This window comes from Geospiza fortis, unplaced genomic scaffold (assembly GCF_000277835.1).
Source record: "Geospiza fortis unplaced genomic scaffold, GeoFor_1.0 scaffold11, whole genome shotgun sequence".
Classification (NCBI taxonomy): domain Eukaryota; kingdom Metazoa; phylum Chordata; class Aves; order Passeriformes; family Thraupidae; genus Geospiza; species Geospiza fortis.
In genome coordinates, this window is record NW_005054304.1 from 12,514,770 (window position 1) to 12,523,402 (window position 8,633).

Genomic DNA, 8,633 nt, shown 5'->3' on the forward strand with positions numbered 1-8,633 from the left:
AAGTAATATAGTCCCCTCCCCCTCTGCAAAAGTCTGTGCCTTATTGTAGAGAATATAAACATCATGTTTTGATGCTCATGGAAAATAAAAAGAAATCAAGCAAAATCAAAGGTTTATGATTTGTTAGGCTGGGGATACCACCAAGTCATATTGTGGTTCTCAAATTTTAGTACTGAGCAGTTTGATTGGTTCTGTTCTATGGTTTGGGCTTCATTCTTTACTAAGAAATGTATAACTATGCCTCCTTTTCTTTTACACATAAAAAGTAGAGAAAAAGAACAACTGATGATGAAAATATTATTTTCTTCCTCTGTCTCTTCCCTCTCCCCTGCTGCCCGCCAATATTGCAGTTACACAGTGAGAAAAATAAGCTGATCTTATGCCATGTTAAGAGTCATACTCAGAAGGATGCCCTGTGCAGCCCGCAGGGATGCCATCATACAGCAGGGCTGCATTTGATTCTGATCAGGTATTTTTACTGAGAAAGAGAGCAAGACAAAGGGTAAAAGGTCACTGGTGACTAATTTTCTGAAAACCAGCAGCTTGTGTAAGTAATAGAACATTTATTGTATTTCTCTGTCATCCCAGCAATGAGCTAGAAAATCCATAAGAATTCCCAGCACTAGCCTTTATTAAAGTATAGCCCTGGATTAGTTTAATGTCCAATTTAAAGTCACTGCCTGCACCTACTTTACTTACTTTCCTTAAAGAGAGCTATTTTCCCCCAATAATCTCCCAATGTAAGTTGCCAAGAATATTTTTTCCCTTAATAAGAAGTAAGGTTTCATTTATTTTGTGTATGTATGTGTGTATGTGTGTGTTGAGGAAAGAGCACTGGAGTGCAGCATTCTTCCCATGTTATTTTCCCCACCCTGAAATACTAAAGCATAATAAGAACAGGGCAAATACTGCAAAATCCAAGCACAGCCTTCCAAAAAGCAACAGCATAGGAGGTGTAAACTCCTTTTACAATGTTTGCACCCTTTCCTTTTGCTCTGTGCAAACATTCATATGTTTTCAAAATATTATTTTTCTGAAAGGGTGCTCACAAAGCTCGCTTTTGTTGCAGATGAGACGGAAATTGTTAACCTGAGTTCCTCAGGTCCATACCCAAGCTACAGGTCTAAGACTAATGAACTTGAAAAGAAAGAAAAAAATGCCCCTCTCTACCAGGAATCTGAAAAGTGCTTGTGATCACTGCACTCCTTGTCTGTAATGATTTGACTGGAGAGCCCAAGTGGCTTGGTAAAGCTGGAGATGGCAGTCAGCATCTGCAGTCCATATACTTGAGAGCTATAAACACTGTTATTGGACCTCCACTGAGATTCTTGATACCTTAGCCTTACAAAAGCTAATTACCCTCTAGACTAGAAAAATGAAATATAGATGCTGTTCTGTGTCGAGTGAGTGCTCACCTTAGAGGGTTTTATTCAGCAAATTGTCTTCTGATGGCTCAGATTGCACTACATCTATGCCTAGATGACCTTCCTGATGCATCACCTGAACCATATGTACCCCCAGAGTGTGCTCTTCTAGCATGGTATCCAGATGAGTTCCACCTGAGCAGTACTTTTCAGTCCTGGCCACCCAGCCCCTTGGAAACAAGCCCATAGTCCTCTTGTGCCTCTAGCAGTGACTGCCCTGTGAGCAATCCTCAGATGCTTGGTGAGAGCTGCTGCACTGGGGAAAGCTTCTCCCAGACCAAACCCACTGTGAGTCTGGACATGCCTCTCCTCTCACTGGCAAAGCTGCCAGTTTTGGTTTGCTGTGTGCTCAGGAACTTTGAAGGGAAGTGGAAGGCAAGAGCCTACCTGAGTACTCCTGGCCCTCCTGCTGCACTCCTGTTGTAGGCTTAGGCAGCTTTCTTCATCCATGGCCAAGCTCTGTTTTTTGGTCTTTTCTGCTATGTAGAGGCCAGTCCATAGCAGATTTCCTGTACCTGGTTGCGCTTCCCACTCCTGTCTGAGCTGCCAGATATCATGGGGCATATTCTACTGGGGAAATAAAAAAGAAAAATATGAGAAATTTCTTCAGATAATTTAAATTCCTGGTCTAAATTCCCTGGCATGACCAGCTCATGCTTCATTCTTATGTCATCACAGCCAGTTATCACAGCAGGAAAAGACAAGTGTTAAATATTTAAGTTTTACCATATGGACAAAATAAATTAGATAGTATTAATGTTTTACATTTATTAGCTATAACTAATGTACACTTTGAAATATATCAGAAGCATTATATTCTAAGTTCACAGATTCTGAATTCAATGATTTTTTTTAGGCACCAAGCCTCTGAAATTGTGCTTCCATACTAGCAAGTTACATGATGGATATATGATTGCATATGCTTTAAATCAACATGGGAAATACCTTAAAAAATAAAATTCACAGCTCTTTAACTACTAATTTCTGCCACTTGTTTATTTATAGGGGAAAAATGTAGTTGAACCTTGTAGTTAATGCTAAAAAACCACAAGTGATATAAGATACAGATAGGCATAGGACTGTATAGTCAATATGATGGCAAAAATACTGCTGTGCCCTAAAGTGGTTCTCAACTAAGCAAAAGATACAGGAACATCAAAAAATTGTGAATTAAAATAAATTGTCAATTTTCAGAAGTGCCACAGCATGGAAACCACTTCTATTTTTACCAGAGGAAATCCCACCAGAGAACACACAATTTAAGAGAAAATCACTCTAGCACCAGCAGAATCCAATTGTTTGTTTGGGGCAAGACTCAGGGAAACAAAACCTTCCAATGTGGTGATTTCAGAAAGCAAGAAATTTTTTTCCCTGTCTGTGTCTGACACTGTATAGAGATCACAAAGTACAATTGCTTTGCACCTAATTTTGATAATAGAAACTTCCAGTTCAAGAGACAGTGCAGTAGTTACTTTCTGTCCTAGCCCTTTCAAATCTGTGCTGTTCAGAGAGCAGGCAAGGTGGAGAATGTGTCCAGGTGCTAAATGGAAGTAAAATTTACAGGGGCCGAACCCCAGGAGACCTTACCAGCTGGTTACAATTACTAGGGTTCAAAACCTGAGTAAAAAGAAATAAGATGGTTGATGGAACTGCACAGGAGGCAACAATAAACTAATATGATTTTGAAAGGAGACAGAAAACTAAGTAGAAATGGGAGTATTCAAGTGCTGGACATAATCTGGGGCATATTAAGCGGAAGAAATAAATCAAGCAATAGCTCTGAGCACATGGTATAGAGCTGTGTTTTGCTTTAAAATTTGTGAAATGATAGCAATTTTTTGACAGAGTTTTTAAGAATCAGCTGGACACATATTGGAGATGAAGAGGTAAATCTGCAAACCCACACCACTGAAAATCTGGAAAGCCTGACAACAGCATAAGGGCTGAGTTTAAGCAACTTCAGACTGACACAATACTTCTAGAGATTACTAAGGCATTAGGTATGACAGTTCCAGTTAAATGTTAAATAGAAACAAACAGTACTTTTTCATGGAAATTGTGTTGGTGAAAAATGACAAAAAAGTTAAAAAATTAAATAGATAGGAAGATATCATCTGCAAAAAATCGTGTTTTAAATATGTCTGAGTTTGAACAGTTTGTGGAGTACCAGTTGAGTTTATATGAAATCAGAGAAAAAAACCCCAAAAAGCACAATTCAAGCTAAGAAGGGAAAACACCCTTTAGTACATCATAGCATTGTGATGGACAATGGCTTTAGTCACAGAGCCTGTACTTCATTTTTATGCTTCCAGCCAAGTAAAGCAACTTGCAAGATCTTAAAAAATAAAACTGAAATCTTGACCCTACTAAACTACTAAAACAGCAAAACAGTGATGTCATGGGATGGGGAAGATTGAAAAAAAGGTGCATTTTTCAATGTAAATATTTTGCATTTGAAAATGTTAAAACCTTTTTTTAATCATGTAAAGAGAGTTCTTTATTAAATTTTTGATCAAAGCATGTAGAAGAAGCGGCTAATAACCCAAGAGCTAGGGCATGCATATGACTTTGGGGAAGGTATTAACCCAAATTTCTCTCTACTGGTGAGGAACAGTGGATAAATAATTCTTTGACTAGACAAAGATAGACTGATCATATAATCTAGTGATTTGGGCACTTATCTGGAATGCGACAAAGAAAACTTGATCCCATATCTCATACAACCCATTTATCTCCAAGGAGTGCTCTAGCCACTAAATTATTGATTTTACTGAATTAACCTGCACATATTGAATTAACCTTACACATATATTCATTTGCTGTCTTAAGACCCTGCCATCATACTCACAAACAGGATATTTTTTAAAGTTTCCAGTTGTGTTGTGAGGGAAAAAAAATAGCCAATTTGGTCCAAAATACCATAAAAGCTTTTAAATGAAAGTAGAAACATTACAGGAATAGCCAGGAGTTATTATGCATGGATTTTTTTCTCAAGTTTTTATAGAAGCAAGAGGTCACCAAGAAGATCATGAGGCCCCTTATGGCTGATGACAAGACTAATTTGTTGACAGAAGATTTAGCATTACTTAAGAATTATATGAATTCTTTTTATCAAAGGGAAAAATGGCTGATAGATACCAGAAACAGATTTATTTCCCTAAGGAGGAAGAAGAAATACTAAAGGAAATCAATATCAGATCAGAACAGGTGATTGAGAAATTTGAATGTTCTAGTTGCAGGAAAAAAGTTTTCTATGGTGCTTTTTTTTTGCTTCAAAAAGGCTATGAATGTGGTATAAACATTTATCATTTGAAAAATGGAGAATCAAGACCAAAGAAAGTCAGAAAGAGTCAAACTAATTGGTTTACATCAGAAGTATTTCCAGATAAATGATTTTTCAAAACTGTTTGTTAAGACAAACTTGATGGGAGAGTACATTTTTCACATTTGTATCCACTTCATCCTGTTTTAAAGAAAATAAACCAGGATGTGAAGGTGGGAGGTTTTCACAGTAAAGGAGTTCTTGGTCTTGGCTTATGATCTACCAAACACCAGATATTGTAAGCTGAGAAAGAGGCAGGAACAATCCTTACAGGCAAGCAAGCTGGTGGCTGAGGTATTCCTGTCCTCAGAGCTGATTTGTGGGGTTTTGCTGCATTTGGAAATCAAGCTTATATATTGTAAGTATTTTCCTGCTTGAGTTCCTTCCTTTCAACAATCTCTTTCAAAGTAATCACAGGCTTTGTGTACACAGAGCAGGGAGGAGGCAGATATTATTGCAGAAAACACAAGAGAAAAATAAGCTTTTTAAACTTCTTCTGAAGCAACCACTAAGGTTAAGTGTATTTGTCCTCCAAAAAAATGGAACATGATTGGTAGTATCTGGTTACAGCTGATCAGGTCTGCCTGAAACAGAGCCAAGCTTTCCAAAACCGCCACTATTTAATGTGCCTCTTCTTATGAGTATTCAGTATAAGATAATTTCATCACAAGTTTTGAGCACTCACATCCTACAATAATTCCTCAGAGCTCAATATTGCTTAGAGACAGCCACCAGGAACTGGCCTTTAAAAAGACCAGGTTTTAATATGGTTTTACACAAGCAATCTGGACCCAAGATGGATGACTGATCACGAGTTTTCACTCTTTTATAAGTTTTGGTCCATTTACGTATTGGGGTCAATTGTCCAATTACAGCTACAGGTTATGAAGTCCCATCACCCTGGTTTGCTCTCTTCAATTTGCCATTGTTTATACTTTTTGGGCCCAAAGCTGCAACCATGTCCTTGGTTCTCAGGCTGGAAAAGGATTGTTTTGTCTAACTAAGCTAACTATAACATTTTATATGAGGTTCAGAGTTACACGCTAAGGCAGTACAAAATCTGAAAAATAGGAAGCTAAAACTTAAGGCACGATTTTCATAGCCTAGGAAATACCCACAGACTTGAGTAAAGAGTCGCTTTGGCTGTCCCTGGGCTGCAGACAGCCCTTTCATGATGGTGTTGCTCCAATTACCTGGACTGAGGGATCAGCTGGAGCATGGAGTGGCTCTTTTCCTCTCTGCCTGTTCACTTGTGTTTCCTTCCCATGGAAAGAAGGGAGGGATAGTCATCTGAGCCTTGTCCAAGCACAGAGATGGAGGCTGGTCAGGGGGCACATCTGGAATGAGATGTCCCTCAGAGGTCCCAGGGTACAGCCAGGCGGTGTCAAAGAGGAAACACCAAGCACATCGGTCAGACAAAGTGCAGCTTTGATTCCCAATGCATGCTGCTTTGTAGATTTATAACTTCACAAACAATCCTAATAAAAACAGGAATTATTTCCACACTGAGCAGCTCCCCAGCACGAATAAGAAAATGGGAGTCAAGATTAGTTACCTAATACCAGCTGGTGTTTCTTCAGTCATTTGGGGAAAACTGAAGAAGAAATATATAGGCTTCAAGTACAACTACAATAATCTATGGTCTCATTATAATGAGCTGTCAGAGAAAGATGGAGAGTATCAAGGTGAACTTCTTTAAATGTTTCAAATAAATTTGGCTTTATTGAGCACTGAGCCCTACCTTAAGATTAAGAAAATGAACTAAGGAGTAATAATTGTGGAATGTTATATAAATAGCAATTCACTGAGAGATTAATATATGGTCTACAAAGGCACAATTTACCATTTGAAATTTTTGCAGGGGGACAGCAAAAGAGAGGATGAAGATTTCAATAAAACAACAATGAGGTTGAAAATACTATTGACTTCTTCAATTTGAGCTGAGAAGGGTTTGAATGCAGAGAGAGGCACCAAGCCTACTGAATCAGAGATACTTGAGAACCAAGGGCACAAGACTGCACATTTGAAGGCAGTTGTGCTTGCAGGCTGCAGTGGAAATGGTGTCAGGGCAGCCACTCTTCCACCACAACACACATGGTCATTCCAAGATGCAAAAATTATTCAAGGCAGCAGATGAGACCTCACAGGCCTGTTAGCAGGCCTACCTATCACACACACACAGATAACATCTCTATCCATGTACTGCTACTTAAAAAGAAACCTTCCTCTGACTCCAGATGTTCCTACTAATTTGAGATTGCATGCTCCTCTGTACTTTTCATACAGTAACTAAATGACAGTCACATATGCAAATCCTGGATAGAGGCTGTCTCGCATCAACTTACTGAGACCCCACAAATATTTTGATTCTTCATCTTTTTTGTCTGTAGAGGTTTTTGAAGGTGGCTATGAGCAAATGACCAGCACTCACAATTTCTTGTCTGCTTCAAACTCAGTAATGGTTAATATAACAACTATTTGGGCTTTCCTTAAAGCTGAGGGAAAAAAGGGGAAAATTAAACATCTTCTGGGAAAATCTTGCCTGAGAAATAAAATATCAAACCTTTACATGCTCACTAAGAGTATCTACTCCTTGCAGAGGATCCAAGGACAACAGAAGAAGGATGCTTCTCCCCTTCTAATCCATGGAAAATTAAGAATAACCTGGCTCTCAGATGTCATGATGAATATAGATGAACTTCCTGATTTGTCTTGGGAAGACTCCTTATCCCATATATATAAAGACCAAAATGAGACAAGTGTGCCAAGATATGAAAATTACTTAAAATCTGTTGCTTCATTTGTTCATTTGCAATGCAGTTTATAGCTTGCAATAAAGTTGCTCCATCATAATCCCATTTTATACTTTGCTTCCTTCCTTCAAAATTCATGAGCAACATGAATGGCTAAGAGCCACCTCTGACAAGAAAGTCTTTCCTACAGTTTTAATACTAACATAAAAGTTAATATTAATGGAAACTGGTAGTGGAAGTTCTTGAATCAATGTTCATGCCAAATTTTCTAACCAGAAGACCATTAATAGCATTATAATCAGTATTTCTGCTTATTGTCTGAATTTACCTTGTGTCCTGCTGGAGCTCAACCTCAGGTTTCAAATTTGAAAAAAAACCTAAAGTATTGCTAGGCACCTGGGTGATGGTGGTTCATCAGAGTGGATCAGAGTGAGTGGATGCCTTACTCTAGTAATTCTAAGATAATTTTTCTTTTTTTTTCCTTAATATACCAAAAATTTAAATGTTGTCATCATTCCTGTCACAGCTTCGTGCTACAATCCCAACATGTCCTTGTGACACCTCCTTGCTTGGCTGTCACAGGCAGGTGCAGTAGCACACTGATAGCTAACTGTGCAGACACAGCAGAAACCTGAAACTGCACATCAGGAGGGAGCTCTGAGAGAGCCTCCAGCAGCAGAAGGGGATGTCTGTCCATCCCGCCCATAGCTATGTGCCTGCAGCTGCATTCACCAGTTGGAATTATGGTGTGTTCTAGCTCACACTTCTAACAGCCTGCATATATCTATGTGAATTATAAAAAGAAAAGGAAAAAAAAGATAAATGCTTGATTATGAGGACAATTAAGCATTTAATAATCTTTTCAGGACCATAAGTCATGTCTGGTTTTGCTTCTGGAATATAGTTTTGAATCTGACCTTCAGTCTGTCTGAGTACAACACTTTGTTTTCTTCTACTGCTAAACCAAGTTGGCCCTGTACTTCTGGGTCAAGGAACCAAAAGCATGGAGTGCAGATATTCCTGACAGCTCTTTCCAACAGGACATCTTTAGAGGGTCCAGAAAGTAGAGGACATTTACCAAGGACATGCAAAGGGCCTACTTGAGGTTCAGTGTACTGCCAGCTGCTGAGCCTG